A 15,899-nucleotide genomic window follows, 5' to 3' on the forward strand; every position below is an offset into this window, starting at 1 on the left:
CTTCAATGGGGCGTGGCATGGAGGCAATCAGCCTGTGGCACTGCTGAGGTGTTATGGAGGCCCAGGATGCTTCGATAGCGGCCTTACGCTGATCCAGAGTGTTGGGTCTTGCGTCTCTCAACTTTCTCTTCACAATATCCCACAGATTCTCTATGGGGTTCAGGTCAGGAGAGTTGGCAGGCCAATTGAGCACAGTAATACCATGGTCAGTAAACCATTTACCAGTGGTTTTGGCACTGTGAGCAGGTGCCAGGTCGTGCTGAAAAATGAAATCTTCATCTCCATAAAGCTTTTCAGCAGATGGAAGCATGAAGTGCTCCAAAATCTCCTGATAGCTAGCTGCATTGGCCCTGCCCTTGATAAAACACAGTGCACCAACACCAGCAGCTGACCTGGCACACCAGACCATCACTGACTGTGGGTACTTGACACTGGACTTCAGGCATTTTGGCATTTCCTTCTCCCCAGTCTTCCTCCAGACTCTGGCACCTTGATTTCCGAATGACATGCAAAACTGAGCAACAGTCCAGTGCTGCTTCTCTGTAGCCCAGGTCAGGCGCTTCTGCCGCTGTTTCTGGTTCAAAAGTGGCTTGACCTGGGGAATGCGGCACCTGTAGCCCATTTCCTGCACACGCCTGTATATGGTGGCTCTAGATGTTTCTACTCCAGACTCAGTCCACTGCTTCCGCTGGTCCCCCAAGGTCTGGAATCGGTCCTTCTCCACAATCTTCCTCAGGGTCCGGTCACCTCTTCTCGTTGTGCAGCGTTTTTTTCCACACTTTTTCCTTCCCACAGACTTCCCACTGAGGTGCCTTGATACAGCACTCTGGGAACAGCCTATTTGTTCAGAAATTTCTTTCTGTCTTACCCTCTTGCTTTAGGGTGTCAATGAAGGCCTTCTGGACAGCAGTCAGGTCGGCAGTCTTACCCATGATTGCGGTTTTGAGTAATGAAACAGGCTGGGAGTTTTTAAAAGCCTCAGGAATATTTTGCAGGTGTTTATAATTAATTATTTGATTCAGATAATTAGGTTAATAGCTTGTTTAGAGACCCTTTTCATGATATGCTAATTTTTTGAGAATTTTGGGTTTTCATGAGTTGTATGCCAAAATCATCAGTATTAAAACAATAAAAGACCTGAAATATTTCAGTTGGTGTGCAATGAATCTAAAATATATGAAAGTTTAATTTCTATCATTACATTATGGAAAATAATTAACTTTATCACAATATGCTAATTTTTTGAGAAGGACCTGTATATATATATATATATATATATATATATATATATATATATATATATATATATATATATATATATATATATGTATATATGTGTATATGCATGTATTTTGTTTAATTCAGCATCATTAAAGTTATTGAATTTCATTAAAAAGTCTAATATTAATACAATTAAACAAATATAAACTCATTTAAAATAATAAATAAATAATTTTTAAAAAAGCATTTTTGGTTTTCAGCCAAGAGCATCCAGAGTTTTCGGTCTCAGCCCAGAATTTTTATTTTGGTGCATCCTTACTTTTTTTTTTTCACTCATTTTAAAACTTTTCCAATTATATTAGTTTATTTCAATAAACCCAAATGTTGTTGCATAGTTATCACTTGTAGTGTCCTCATAGCGGTAACAATAAAAGTCTGAACAATTTGATTAACAAGAAAATGCTAAACTGTGCCATAACAATACTATGTCAACCTGTCAGGAAATATTCAGTTTCTTTAATTGACAGCTATTCGAATAGTTTGCGTAGGAATATCTTGAATTGTGATTTATCTGGCAATTATTTACTCATCAGCAGGCACTGAAAAAACACAAAAAACAACATGTTTAATCAGTATACACTTCTGTCTTACAAAGAGCGATTATATCAACCTTCTCAGGAAAATTTTGCTCATTATATTCTGACAAAGCGTTTCGAGAATGTTCTTTAAGTAAGTGTAGGGATAGAGGCTGTACACCACAGACAAAGAGAACTTGAATCATTCTGAGCTTGCCAACACCACCCGAGAGACAAAAAAGTGACTTTTCTTCAGCAGACTATGAGGAAAAAGAAAGATGAAAGAAAAGAAGACAAATGGAAAGGTGGAAGGCACAGTTTCTCACTAAACGTAGTGATTGAAGAAGCTTTAGAGTACTGTCAGATAATAGGATCAGATTGCAGAGGCGTGTGAGGTGCTTGCAATTTTGCCCCCCTCCCTCCCTCAAGACCACATACAGAGGCTCCCTACAATTACTTTAAACAGTCTCTGATGAGAGGGGAAAAAGCAACATTTAGATTCATTAACATCGCTTCCATCCTCCTTTTCTACGATTATTGAATGTCGCCACAGACCAGAGGATAAGGGGAGAGAGAATAAAAGAAAATCATCACAATTACAGGAAATTACAAGTCTATGTCTGAATAATGGCATTACTTTTCTGAACAGTCTCCAAAAAAATGAAGAAATAGATTTTTTATTTTTATTTTATTTTTTTACACTAGAGGTAATTTAGACCAGGCTTTCGGGTTAATATGGGGAGGAGACTTGACTTTTTCTGTAGAAAATGGCGTCTGGACCTGCAATGATTTCAGTCAAAGTAAGAACAGGCAGTCTTTGATTCATAGCTGAAATCATTCTCAGGTAGGATATTTATATGTATAGGAGATCTTTCAGATAATACGTCTAAGGGACCAAATTCCCTTATTTCCACTAGGGTATCGAATGCAATGAGAGGTCATTCAGCATCAGCGGAGCAGTAAGTGGTCATTAAACTTAAAGTCAGAAGACAAGAGACAAAATAAAATCGCCTCATAGCTTGTCACAGTGTATCCTGGCAAGTGCTAAGATAAATGGAGTAAAACAAATCTAACATAAATAGACAAAGGCAGCGTAGAAAATTCTGTGTTTTAACTTCTCATATGCCATCATATTCAGTGTTCTGGTGTGTGCAATATACAGTATTTGTGCTTTTGTGCACATTTAAGTTAGTCTTTACTCATAGACTCAATGGGGCACTCCAATTTTCAGTCAATTGAGGTATTACTAACTGAACTTCCAATCGAAGTAGTCATTGCTGATCCAAAAGATCATAAAAAAGCAGCGAAGCCTGCCATGAGCATCAATCGGGTAGGTCAATATGTTCAGTCTGGGACCATTACCCAATCAGGACTGGGTTTGCAGCTCTGTTTGACAGAAGGAACACGGCAGACTTATCAGTGGCCTTGAGAATAAACCTCACTGGGAGGAGAATAAATGGGTGCCTTCATTTGCAAAGTCTGGAGAAATAGCACCTGGTGTAATCTCTCGACTTTCTAATTTAGCCGAACAAGGTAATGGGCCAGAGAAATGGGTGCAAATTTTGCTGTTGCTGGGTAGGAGTATTGTAGCGAGGGATTCAACTGGCAACATTCCCTTGATGATGAAAATTTACAGGTTTCATACAAGATAACAGTCATTAGCCAATAACCTCTTGAATAAAGAGTTGATGTAGTACCAAAAAATTCTGATTATCTGATTAAATCGTGATGTTCAACGGAATGTTTTCCATATTGATTCTTAAAATCCCATACTTAATATTTCACTACGTGCCAATGGTTTTTGCAGAAGGTCAGAAGAAACTCCAGTTTGAAAGTCACTTGGAAAATCACAGTCGTAGTGCGTGCATGCTTCAAAAGTGTCCAGTAAATGGTGAGGTTTATAAAAAAAAAAAATAGAACACTCGACTGTGCATTAGACGTAACGACAGTCTGAAAAACAATGCACACCACATACGTAACTCTAGCATTAGTACCTAAATTCTGGACTCTGAATGGTGGTGTGGAGGCTGAATATCTCCTTGGGAATAAAATCTCTCTCTCAATGGATCTGGTGATGAGTTCTCTTGTGTAGATCCACAGGCATTGATAGCTATGCTTCAATGAACAATAATCAGAGAGGAGTTAGGATACAATTTAGAACAGAGAGAACAAAGTATATGCGTGGGTGATGTTAGCGTCTTTTACAGCGTGGCTATAAGCACTAGACCTTTATTTAGTCATAGAAACTTTGAGTCTGCGAGGGTATTATCTATCCAGACAGATCATAAGCAAGCACAGTTGTGGAAGATGTCTGTAAATTAACGCTCATTTAAAAATGCATGCAAATGTATGCAGATTTTTCCACCAACTCGCTTCTTTTGTTTTTAGACCTTTGGTCTACAAATACTGCAGGGAGGCAATGGCACGCAGTTTAAAAAAAATAAAATAAAATAAAAATTCACAGAACGTCATTTAAATGGTTCCAATTTGGCCTTTCCAGGAAACCCTTCACTTTTGCTTCGGCAGCTTCATGGTTGTAGTTAGGATGGTTTGACATTTGTCACCCAGTTGTGAATTTTACACTCGTTAATGAGAGATTATTCCTCGGTCACTCACAGTGGTGTTCTGCCACAATCCGCTGCCGTGAGTCAACTGACATCAACATTCTTCGACTGTTATTGGTTGCATGATCGCACGCAAATAATGCATGATGGATCATGTAAGAAGTATGATTGTTCAGGCTCTGATGTCTCTTCAACAAAGGATAAAAGGCTTCTTGTCCTGTGATCCCTCAAGGATGATCTCAAAGGTCGACCCATCAGCGACCTTTGGGTTAAAGGGTTAAGAAAGTAATCATGATTATTGATGACAAATTACTAGTTTCGTTAAAACTGATGCCTCCAAGCTCATCTCCTAATGTCCATCAATGCCTGCTCCAATCGCTCCATCGGTTTCTCTCTTGCCCTCACCGCCAGACTTGCAGCTTTTCTACCCTGTGATTGACAAGTGGCAACAGAGCGAGGGGGAGTGACTGAAAAAAGAAAAGAAATGTGTGAGCACTAGTCTGTGCATATGAAACCCACTCACAAGTAGGGCTGAAACGATTCCTCGAGTTACTCGATTACAAAAATTCCTCGAGGCAAAAGCTCTGCCTCGAAGCCTCGTTAAATTCCTATGACGCGCACTATACGCGCGGCACAGGGATTTGATTGTTGCACACGGACCGTTTATTCACACGGACCTGTTCAGGAAGCATATATTTTGAATTTAGTTGGCGCGATGGCGGAGAATAAATATGTGACCGGTCACGTAAACTAGGGACACAAGTCGGTTCTGGGGCATTTTGAGTTATTCATGGATTCTGAAAGTGTAATCTCCAAGCTTTCCAACGATGTGTAACATGTGGTAATCTGATAATATTTGGAGAAGTTGTGGCCATTTTAAAGTAGGCACTTGAAAAAGCTCAAAGATGAGAAAACGACCTCTAAAGATTGTGCAGTTCTCACCTGTCTCTGCTGCTGGGGGTGACAATAGGGCTCATTTACATCTCATTTAGATAAGCCATACCCCCTGTAAAGCTCCCCCCTGTGCTTTACAGCTTTTTTTGCACTTCGAATGAGTGCACTTCTGCCGCACTAGGCGAAAAACAATTGTGCTGCCCCTCTATTTGCAACGTACCAGCAACAACACACAAAGACCAATATGCCATGTAGCCTGCATATAACGCAAAACCAGCAACAACACACAAAGACCAATATGCCATATACATATAACGCAAAACAAGCAACAACACACAAAAACCAATATGCCATATACATATAACGCAAAACCAGCACCAACACACAGAGACCAATAAGCCATAGGCCTACATATAACGCAAATAGAGCGCAACGCTCGTGTGCCCAAAATGTCAACAATATTAAAGTTTATGCAGGAGGCAAATGCCTGCTGGCATTTTTATTTAAGCAGTCATGACAGGAATTTTCCAAATAATCACATTTCACCTCCTCAAATTACGGTTGCAAATCTCTTTACACCACTTTCTTATGTGCGTATACACACACAAATGAAATGTCCGCAAGCACATTATATCATCAGCAGGTTCAGCATCTTAAATAACGACTAAAGAGCAAATGAAGCTTAACTTACATTTCAGAAACACACACGGCAGGCCTTCATCGCAGCAAAGGTCTTAACTGCATCCTCTATTTCGATTTACTGTGCCAGTTCATGTTCTATGGAGATTGTTGCCAGTCCATTAACTCTGTTCACAAAACGTTCCCCATTCAAAGCAATCGGGACGTCAGTGTGAAACAGCCAGCCACCACTGTCAGTGAGCCGAGCCGCCGTATTCAAGCACTGAGGGCGCGCGCGCCGCGCCCATACCTCCGGTTCAGTTTCCCGAGCCCACGAAGTGCGGCGAAAACATTTTCGGTGTAACTGCCAGACGGTTCAGCTCGTCTGCGACAATCTTTGCGGTATCCATCTTCATTGAATTTTGATATCAGATAGAGCCGGCCAGAGCACAGCATAATAAGTAGCCATGCGGTTCACTTGGAGGGCGGGGGCAAAAGCGTCGGGTTATTCAGTATGGATATACACACAGACAATGACACGCCACGCCCCTACTGCATGCTAGAATCTCCGAAAACAAGCCGATTTCAACCTCAAAATGTAAGCTTTTAAATATACCAATACTGCTATCTCAAACATGGAGAGGCTTCTTCGTGATTTCAATTAACAGATTCTGCAAAAAAATGAAATTCACCAAATTTGAAAAAAAACTCTTCTTTCTCATTTTGCTCGAAAGTTGTAATGCCGACTTGTGTCCCTGGTTTCTGTGACGGGTCACATATGTAAATAAACGGCAGAAATTCTCTAAAGTGTGGGATCATTACACACTTAATTCACTTAACTCACTGAAACAAGGTAACGTAGTCTAAGCCTATTGATGTTCGCTGATTTTAATCCCATACTGTATTTGTAGCGATGTCGTGATGTGGTTTGACTAGATATGATTTTTAGCTTTGATGACATTTTTAAGTAGTAAACGTAACTATCACGTTCAATTGCAAGACTATAGCCTAAAAAAAGAACCCCTTCACACACACACGCCAGTCAGACCAATTGCAGCAATGAATCACATATGCTTAAACTTTTACGTAGCCACGCAACAATAATTTCAGCATGTACTGTACACACTGGGACGTGATGGAGGAACAAATATTGTATTGCAGTCTTTGCGAGACCTTGTTTGTATTTCACGTCTGCCAAATACAGACAACAACAAAAAATTAGGGTCCCCAGCCTGTTGGTTTTTAATAAAGATTTGGAGTACTCATTTTTCAGTTAAAACGCATGGAACAAAAAGTGCGTCAGCTTTTACTGCGTGTTCAACAACGTCACGTTACAGCTCTTCTTCAGTGTTAAACTACCAGAATACACAAATATGCTTAGATGCTTAGAGTGGTTATATTATAACATCTTAAAGGAAAATTCACATATGGGATAGCTTTATAATTTGCATACTATATAACTTATAGTATATAACTTATAACAGCTTTAACTGAAATAGACACAAGTTTAATATAACTATTCTGTTAATAAACACACAAAAAAATCAGATTACCTGATTAATCGATCAAGTGCTAGATTAATCGATTGCAAAAAGAATCGATAGCTGCAGCCCTACTCACAAGCTTTTGGGTTTTTCCATTGAGTGCATGCAGCATGAAAGCTCACCCACACCTACGGTCTGAACCCACAGCTAATAAGCAGCCCTTCTGAGGAAGGCTCGGCTGAGGAAATCGATCGTGACATGGCCCTTCTACTACCAGGCAAGTGATGGTCTGGCATTTACATAGAGAGAAGGAGCCCTGTTCTTCTTTTGTCCCATACTTAAAAAGAAAGACTCACTCTCAAACATATGGCCCAAACCCCAAGAATTCAGCCAAACATGCTGCTCAGAGCATTCACAAAAGCAGGCAAGGAAAACAAAGATATATACCTGTGAAAGATAAGATGCCTAAATCCTGAAGCTAAACGGGAGATTTGTAACATCTGCAGCATACATGTTTCCAAGGCCTGCAACAAAGTACAATTTGTGTAGGAGACTATTCAGCCCAGGGATCAAGATACCCAGACTGAACCACAAACATTGAGGAGGAGAAACAAAAGCATAGATGAGATAAGAGACTAGAGTTCTTCAAGTTAGTCAACTGTGTAAGAAGGTGGCAACTGGACTCCATATTGAAGCCCTGGCCAAGAAGAGTGACTGCCATTGCAAATACCATGTTGGGCACCCTAGAGTGTACAAATGTAGTCAATAAGTGTGTTTACTTTAAAAGTTTGATTTCAGTTGGACTAAAGCAATAATTCACATTTACATGCCCCATAAAAACTTTAAGTGAACTAGTACAATTTCAAACAAAGGCAGACTAGCAGACCTAGATAATGCAATTGTAACTCAGCTTCCTCCAGCATGTAATCACGTTAATCAGAGTACAATTGGCCTCAGCACTATGTGCTTGATCCAAAAAAGACAGAGGTGATGTAAATTTAATTCTTCAAATATTCAACTATACATTGTGTCATTTATAGACTGTAACTCAATCGCTGTAGCTTGATTGTAACAGTGCAGGTAGACTCATTTCTTGCACAAATTAACAAACTTGAATAAGCTTAAAACCATCCCATCCTGTTTTAATTTAGTGCTCTCCTGTCCTGGCATATAATAAGCAAGTTGCTGTTTGTTGCACCATGAATTCAATTCTCTAAATCAAACTTTTAAAGTAAACACACTTATTGACTATATAGGTATTCTATAAAGACTTATATAATTTGTATACAATTCAAATCCCTAACAGGAAGTTGAAATAGAATTTGAACTGAAGTGGAATTTACTGAATTCTGACAATTCTACAGGTGGGAAATTACTGAATCTGCCTCAATTCAAATTTTAAAAAATTATTTGGATTTTAAAAAGTGTTCTAAATTAAATTCTGAATTGTGCACAACCGTCATTTAAAAAATACAAATCATTGTATTAGTCCAACTAAAAATTAAACCTTTAATGAGAATGTAAACACACCAAAAGATGACACTGTCATTTCTCATGCTAATACAAATCATCAACCAGACTGCATATTCACCAAACACATTTGTGACAACAGGGAGGCTGACAGGTTTTGTGCAGATCACATACAAGCAAAGAAAAAGTCTGTGGCAACAGAAGAGATTACATCATATTATGTGCTAAATTGATTTATGGAGGCTTTCTAGGTGTCCAGGAGAGGGCGAGGAGCCAGAAGAGGAGGAGGAAGAGAAATATTGTTTGTGGGGCAGGGGCGTAATCATTGGCTCCCAGACCCCATCTGGACACACGGCAGCTTTAGTTCCACAAACTTCAGACCATGTCTGTCAAAAAAAAAAAAAAAAAAGAAGTTAGCCCTCCATGTCACGCTTGATCAGAGCCCTGAAATTTGCCCATTCTCCTCAGCTAATGAAACCAGCTCTTGTCCCCACCCCTCCCCGCATCCGACCCTCTAAGACTGAGTAGAGCAGGCATGAGGGCTGCCGTGTTCATTACCAGAACACAGGAGTCGCCACAAAGACCGCCATGCTGAGGACACAATGGGATGGGGAGGAAGCCAGGCTTGCCCAGAGTCAGGACTGTGTGCAATTTTACTCTATTATCCCTGCGCCCGTAGCCACAGGGGTGATGCAGTCCTCTCTTTGATACCTACCTACCTACCCCCCCGCCCCCTCCCTCCCTCCCTCCACCTTTCCGTCTCCTTCATTCCGCAAGAAAGACACAGCTGCCTCTTCTTTCTCTACACTCAGATGTATTAACACCTACAGAGATAAGGCGGATGAGGGACGGGGGGTGACAGCTCAATGATGATCCAGACACGCTGTGCGCTGCACGTGAACAACAAGCTGTTACCATGGTGAAATGTATGACTGACGCTGGCTGTGCGAAGAGCGAATTAACCTGGCCATTCAGGATAGATTGTCTGATCTGAAGTGCACTAAATAGTTGGATAGGGATTGACATAATTGATTAGACGGTCTTGAGACAATAGCCCGCACTAATCTTTCGATTGCAGAGGAGTCTCATTCTAAGCACTTTTGATAGATCTGTCATTGATTTGACTGATCAGAAATGACAGGGGAGAGGGGTCAATTGAGTGTTCAATGAATTTTAATCATGATCTTGAAGTGTTTTGGCCAAAAGGGCAGAGAAAGATCGATGATTCTTTAAAAGATAGCTGAGGGCTTAGTTAAGTCTCGAAAAAAAATCTATTGTTCTACAAATGTATATGACCTTCAATATTTGGAAGCTGAAATTAAGCTGAAACACTTCTATTTATCTCTTCATTTAACTCTTTCAGTTCCATCTCTGACCTGCATCTTAACAACAGCACCCAGAAACATCTCAGAACGAGTATTACTTACAAACAAAATTACTCCCTTTGGCCTCCTTTGCTCTGTCATTATAAGGGGGGGATAAGCCCAGCAGCTCCCCTGCTTTGAGCTGTGGTTTAACCCAAGGCCTAACAATAGACTTTGGAGAAAGCAGAGACTTAAGTCAGTAAAAGGGAGATGGCGAGGACAACAGGACCAAATCCATCTTCAGCACAACACCAGTAGGCATTGCTCCACTAAATTAGTTTTGATCTTTTCCCAGGACTGGGGGTGGCAGTTCTAAAAATACTTTTAAATAAAAAAATTATTGAATATTTAATAAAATACTACAAATATTTTAATTATACAAAATAAAAAAGGTGTGTACTAACATTTATATTATTACTATTATTATACTATTACTCATATTATTAAGACTTGCTGAGTGCACTTATATATAGCTATGCTTTATAAAATAATTAAATAAATAAAAAAGGTAAGAACACTGTGTAATACTCATCACATCCTAATGCCTGGTTCAGACTACACAATATTTTTGTCTGTTACGATAGTCACTGTGGTCAAACAAGTCAGACTACACTCTAAAAAATAATTCAGAGGCTTAGTAAATATCACAGTAATACTTAACTTTATTAACTTAATAAATTATCTGAATATCATTTACTTGATGGTTTGAGTTTAACAAACCAAAATAATTGACAAAAAATCCAACTGTTAAGTTTGTCTAAACTTTACAGTTATATATTTTATTTCACTAAAAGAATTTCGTATTCGACTAACCAATTAGTTTTTTTAAAATATACTTAGTATATTTGTGAAATTTCTATCAAAATATTTGAAAATTGAGAATTAAACTGATCTGTTTCAAGGACCAGAAATATTACTTAATTGAAATCAATATTATTAATCTTTAACACATACTTAAAAAAATTATTAAGTTTACTCAATTAAAACAATGCACCCCTCACCAACCCTCTGATGTGACAACTCAAAGCCGGTTCAGTGGAGTGAGTGCGAGCTGTTTGAATTCTCTCCAGTCTACAGAACAGTTCTCTCTTCCCAGCGTCGCAGAATTCACACCTGCAAACTTGTCGCTTTTCGGCAACAATCGCCGTTTTCTTGGTCAATTGGGTCATTTACGTGAATCGTGTAGAACCGAAGAGTTTTTGTTTTGTTTTATATGCTCCTAAGAAGAGTCAATTATAGCTCCAGAATTGCTCAAAGTAAAAAAAATATCATAGGTTTTATCGTATCTATAAAATCATTACTGTGCTTTAAATCATTTTATTTAATGCAGAACAACATACTGAGACGCAATGTGAGACGCGAGTCACCTAAACAAGGGTCGCGTCTGTCTTTTCGCCTGATTGAAACACCTGATGCCTTGCATAAAACACACAACTTTATTCCTAAAGATAATTAATTAAATTAATTAGGATGATAAAATGTCCTCTGAACAGTGCACTGTTTGTTTATTGGCAGGCGCAGCATCTTTCGCCTATGAGTGAAATGCAGGACGGCGATCTGAAGTTAGAAGTTCACCTGCAGAGTGCGAGTCCATCTCAAGCATGAGAAACAGCGCTGATATGGTGGAAATGGAATAACAGACTGGTTAATTGCATTTGAATTACTTTTAAATGTTTATTTTTTATTTCTAAAATGTTTGTTATACGAGTTTAAATGTAGGCAATGTTATATTTATGTTAAAACAGTATAAAATATGCTTTACTCATCGACATTAAAGGTCAATGTCATGTATACCTGTGGTTGTGGAGTATTTTACAAAGGTTTAGAGGAAATTAAAAGTAAATATTTCTCATACAATAAAAGTTAATATAAGTTAATATTACTCATGAATATTGTTTTTTAAATGTTTTCCACAAAATATTTCTACTCATTTTTTTTTTAATGTACCAAATGCAGTTGCTTAGATCTACTTAATTTTTGTACTTACATTTACTCAGTTTACGGTATATGTAATTTAATTCATTGCTTTACAATTTTATTAAATATAAGTGTAAAAATGTTACACCCAAAAAATTGAGTAAATCATAGTAAAAGTTTTTAGAGTGTACACGTTGCTTCCCGACCAATCACCCCTGTCTTTAACGAATAAATGATAATTCCAGTACTCACAGTGGTGCCGAAGCGCCTCCGCTATTGTTGACCAACATCTTTTTTCACTCTGTGGTAGTCCCTCAAGAAAACATCAAAAAGGCAAGAGCATTGTTGCCATAGCTCCACAAACATTTTCCTCCATTGCATAATTCCACCTAGCAGCGCCAATATCATTGTCTCTCTTTCATTTCACCATGTTTGAAAGCAGTGTATGGAAGAGCTTCTGTACTCCTCTTTCTGTCGGGACATAATAAAGTGTCACAGACGCGATGTCAGTCGTCAACCACTATGACACACTATATGAAATAAACTGATTGATTCTTACATCCCAACGCCCAGTCGTTTGCAAATAACCAGGACACCTTACATTAAACAGATTGTGCCAAAATTGGGCTGATATTGTGTAGTGTGCACCCAGAATAAATAGCAACGAAATAAATTCATCCCTACTTTTAAAAAAATGCACGCACACAAACTAAGAGCCCAGAGGCTGAATGTCTGAGGCGGCAAGAGCCGCTCCACTCGGAGACAGTTACGAGGCATCACCTAGATTATATCACTGATATCAATTTTCAGAGGGGGCCATCGTTCAGTCTACAGGGACAGTGAGACAGCAGTGAGTGGGGCAGGACTGCAGAGATAAGAATCGTTTTTGTCTTTAAGTGATGACCTTAGTTTGTGGGTCAGCTTGGAGGGGAAAGAATAGTGTGAGATCTCTCAAGTGAGAAACATGTTATGAAGAGAGCCATGCTGTTCTGGGGAGGGGTTTCAGGTTACCACCAGGGGTAGAAGGAACTGGTGTTAATTGGAAACTTGAAGGTCCTTTGTAAAGCATTTCTTCAGCCTACGCCTCTTCCCCAGGTTCATCCACCCTTTACGACAGGAGGGCAACACCTGGCCCCCATAACAGTTGCCTGAGAGATTAATCGAGACTTGAGCTCTCAACACGCAATCTGTAGGCCCTCTGACCCAAGTATTGTGTCGCATAGACGCTTCACCCTAAAGAAAGAACAGGAAGTGGCTCTCCAGGACCTAAGAGAGGTATTGAGGAAAATAAAGAAAGGTAGAGTTTACTTGAGGTAGAACCCACATGCTAACTGAGAAGTCAATGGAAACTCACCTTCTATAAAGTCTATAAATGCTTTAAAGTTCAAGACCACTGAGGTAAAAATAAAATAAAAGGCTAACTGAGTGCACTTTTAATACACATCAATGGTTAAAAACTACTAAAGACCCATCACATCCACAATAATGGCACTGAAATTATTTCAAAAATATATTTGCACACAAAATGTAGACTAGTAAACGATACTTCATGTAGATTAATAAAAGACACACAGAAGAAGAAGAAAAAGTTTTATTTATATAACACCTTTCCATAGATCAAGGTCGCTTTACATTGTACATTACAATATATTGTAATGTTGCTGTTAGTGCATAAATAATACCTAAAAAATGATAAAGCTCAAAGTTCAATGCCTAGCGAGATATTTTATTTAACAGAAGTCCCCTTTCAAAGCCTACAGCGAACGACCAGTTTGGACTACATCCGTCTACTTCCGTTTTTGATGACGTTGTTAGAATTTTTTTTTGACTAATCTCCGCCCACTGGAATACACAAAAAAGGGGGGCGCGGTCTTGTTGAGCTCCCAAGGAGAATATGTAGAGTATCTTTTTTAGAGATTGTGTTTGTCACCATGTCGTCGAGACGCTGTTATTTTCCCACCGGAGTAAATTCACCTCTGTTTGGCCTTCCCAGGGACGCTGTGCTTAGATTTATTTTTATTTCGGTTCCAGAAAAATTTAATCCTCATTTAAAATTATGTGCAGCACATTTTGCGGAGGACAGCTTCCTCAATCTAAATCAGTTTAATGCAGGATTCGCACAAAGACTGTTCTTGAAAGATGGAGCAGTTCCCTCTTTTGTAAGTGTATTTTATTATTTAAGTTGGTGCGTTTAATCGTTTCTGTAACTCATTACACAAAGTGCAACGCTGTTTAGCTTTGTTAACTAGCTGGGAATTGAAACTAATCCAACAAACCTTTTAAATTACTGTACTAATTCAATCAGACACCATTGATTGTTGGTGTTTGTAATGATCAGTTAAAATTATTTGTTGATTATATCTAATGTTTACTGTTTAACCACATGCTCGTTTAGCTGAAGCAACGCGAATCAATGTTCTATGTTTATGTAACGTTACTTGCTGTAGTAAATCCATGTTTGTTTACTATTTATTGCGAAGCTATTATGCTACACTACTCATATATACGAAATTGAAACTGTGCTAAACAGTAACAAACACTGTATATCCACAGTCTTTCATGTAATAATCTATTCAAGGACAATGTTGGTCAATTTATTATAGAGAATGCATGGCTGTTTTTTGTCTTTTACTTTGTTTCTGTTGTATTAATATAAATGTCAATGAAATATGTCATTACTGTTGAACATGTAAAATGTATACATTGATATTACTTCATAATTAAATACACATTTGAAATAATTATTACAGAGTTCATCTCAGCAGGGACAGAGTTCCCAAGAACTCCCTGCAACATCTTCAGTTCATGAAGCTGGATGTCAGACAGACTCCGTATACACCGAAACAGTGGCCACACAGATATCACCAAAGATGTGATCAGTTGGCACGCAACTTTCTGTTGGTACACTGAGGGAGGTCCATGTAAGAAGCAAAGGTATGTAGTCTAGACATGAAATATCAGTAGTGGCACATATTTGTTTGTATTATGTTTTTATATAGAGAAATCATATTTAATTGAATGAAAGACTGTTTTGAATAATAATATATAATTATTAAAGTTAAGTTATTATTAAATTATTAAACTATTTTTTGTCTTGTAGGCATTCAGGCAACAGTTTCCAGACAGGATGTTGGTACTGAAACGATACCAATGTTGCCGGATATCCAGCTGTCTTTAACACCAGTACGTGGCTCAATTTTTAGGCCAAGCAAGAGACTTTGCCAAGAGTTAGAGGAGGAAGATGAAGAGGAACAAACAGAATCTGAAATACATGTAGAACCACATGACTCAACATTTCATCCAGAGTCGGTCACTCAGGAATCAGAATTGTCGTAAGTTGTAATTAATAATTGATACATTTTGACCTTGTTAAATGATGAATTTTGTTTCCTAGTAATAACATGTGACCTGAAATCAATTTTCATGTAAATGTCCTTTCTATTGTTTTAGAATAGATCCTGTGTCCAACTACAGTGAGAAGTACAATGTTTTTGAAAGCTGCCTTAGAGAGATTTTCGAGTCATGTCCAGTTTGTAAGGCGAAATGTGATGTCCACCAAAGACAAATCGGTACTTTTGTTACATTCACACAGCTTTGCGGAAAATGTCAGCATTACAGACGGTGGCAGAGTCAGCCCATTGTAGGGAGTACCCCATTGGGGAACCTTAAATTGTGTGCTGCTGTATATTTTCTGGGAGGGTCCTTTTCAAAACTACTAAAGGTATTCCATTATTTATTGTACTTGATTTAATACTACATTTAGTGTTATTAGTATGTACCTTTTATAAAAGT

At 38.5% G+C, this 15,899-nt stretch overlaps 1 protein-coding gene across 2 annotated transcripts in view; it reads right to left on the reverse strand.

Moving 5' to 3' along the window:
* The window catches only part of macrod2 (mono-ADP ribosylhydrolase 2), a 631,164-nt gene that overhangs the window by 545,330 nt on the left and 69,935 nt on the right, over window positions 1-15,899 (reverse strand). The window lies entirely within an intron of this gene.

This window comes from Siphateles boraxobius, unplaced genomic scaffold, assembly GCF_051911475.1.
Source record: "Siphateles boraxobius isolate OS27281-9 unplaced genomic scaffold, OSU_SipBor_1 20, whole genome shotgun sequence".
NCBI classification, from domain to species: Eukaryota; Metazoa; Chordata; class Actinopteri; order Cypriniformes; family Leuciscidae; genus Siphateles; species Siphateles boraxobius.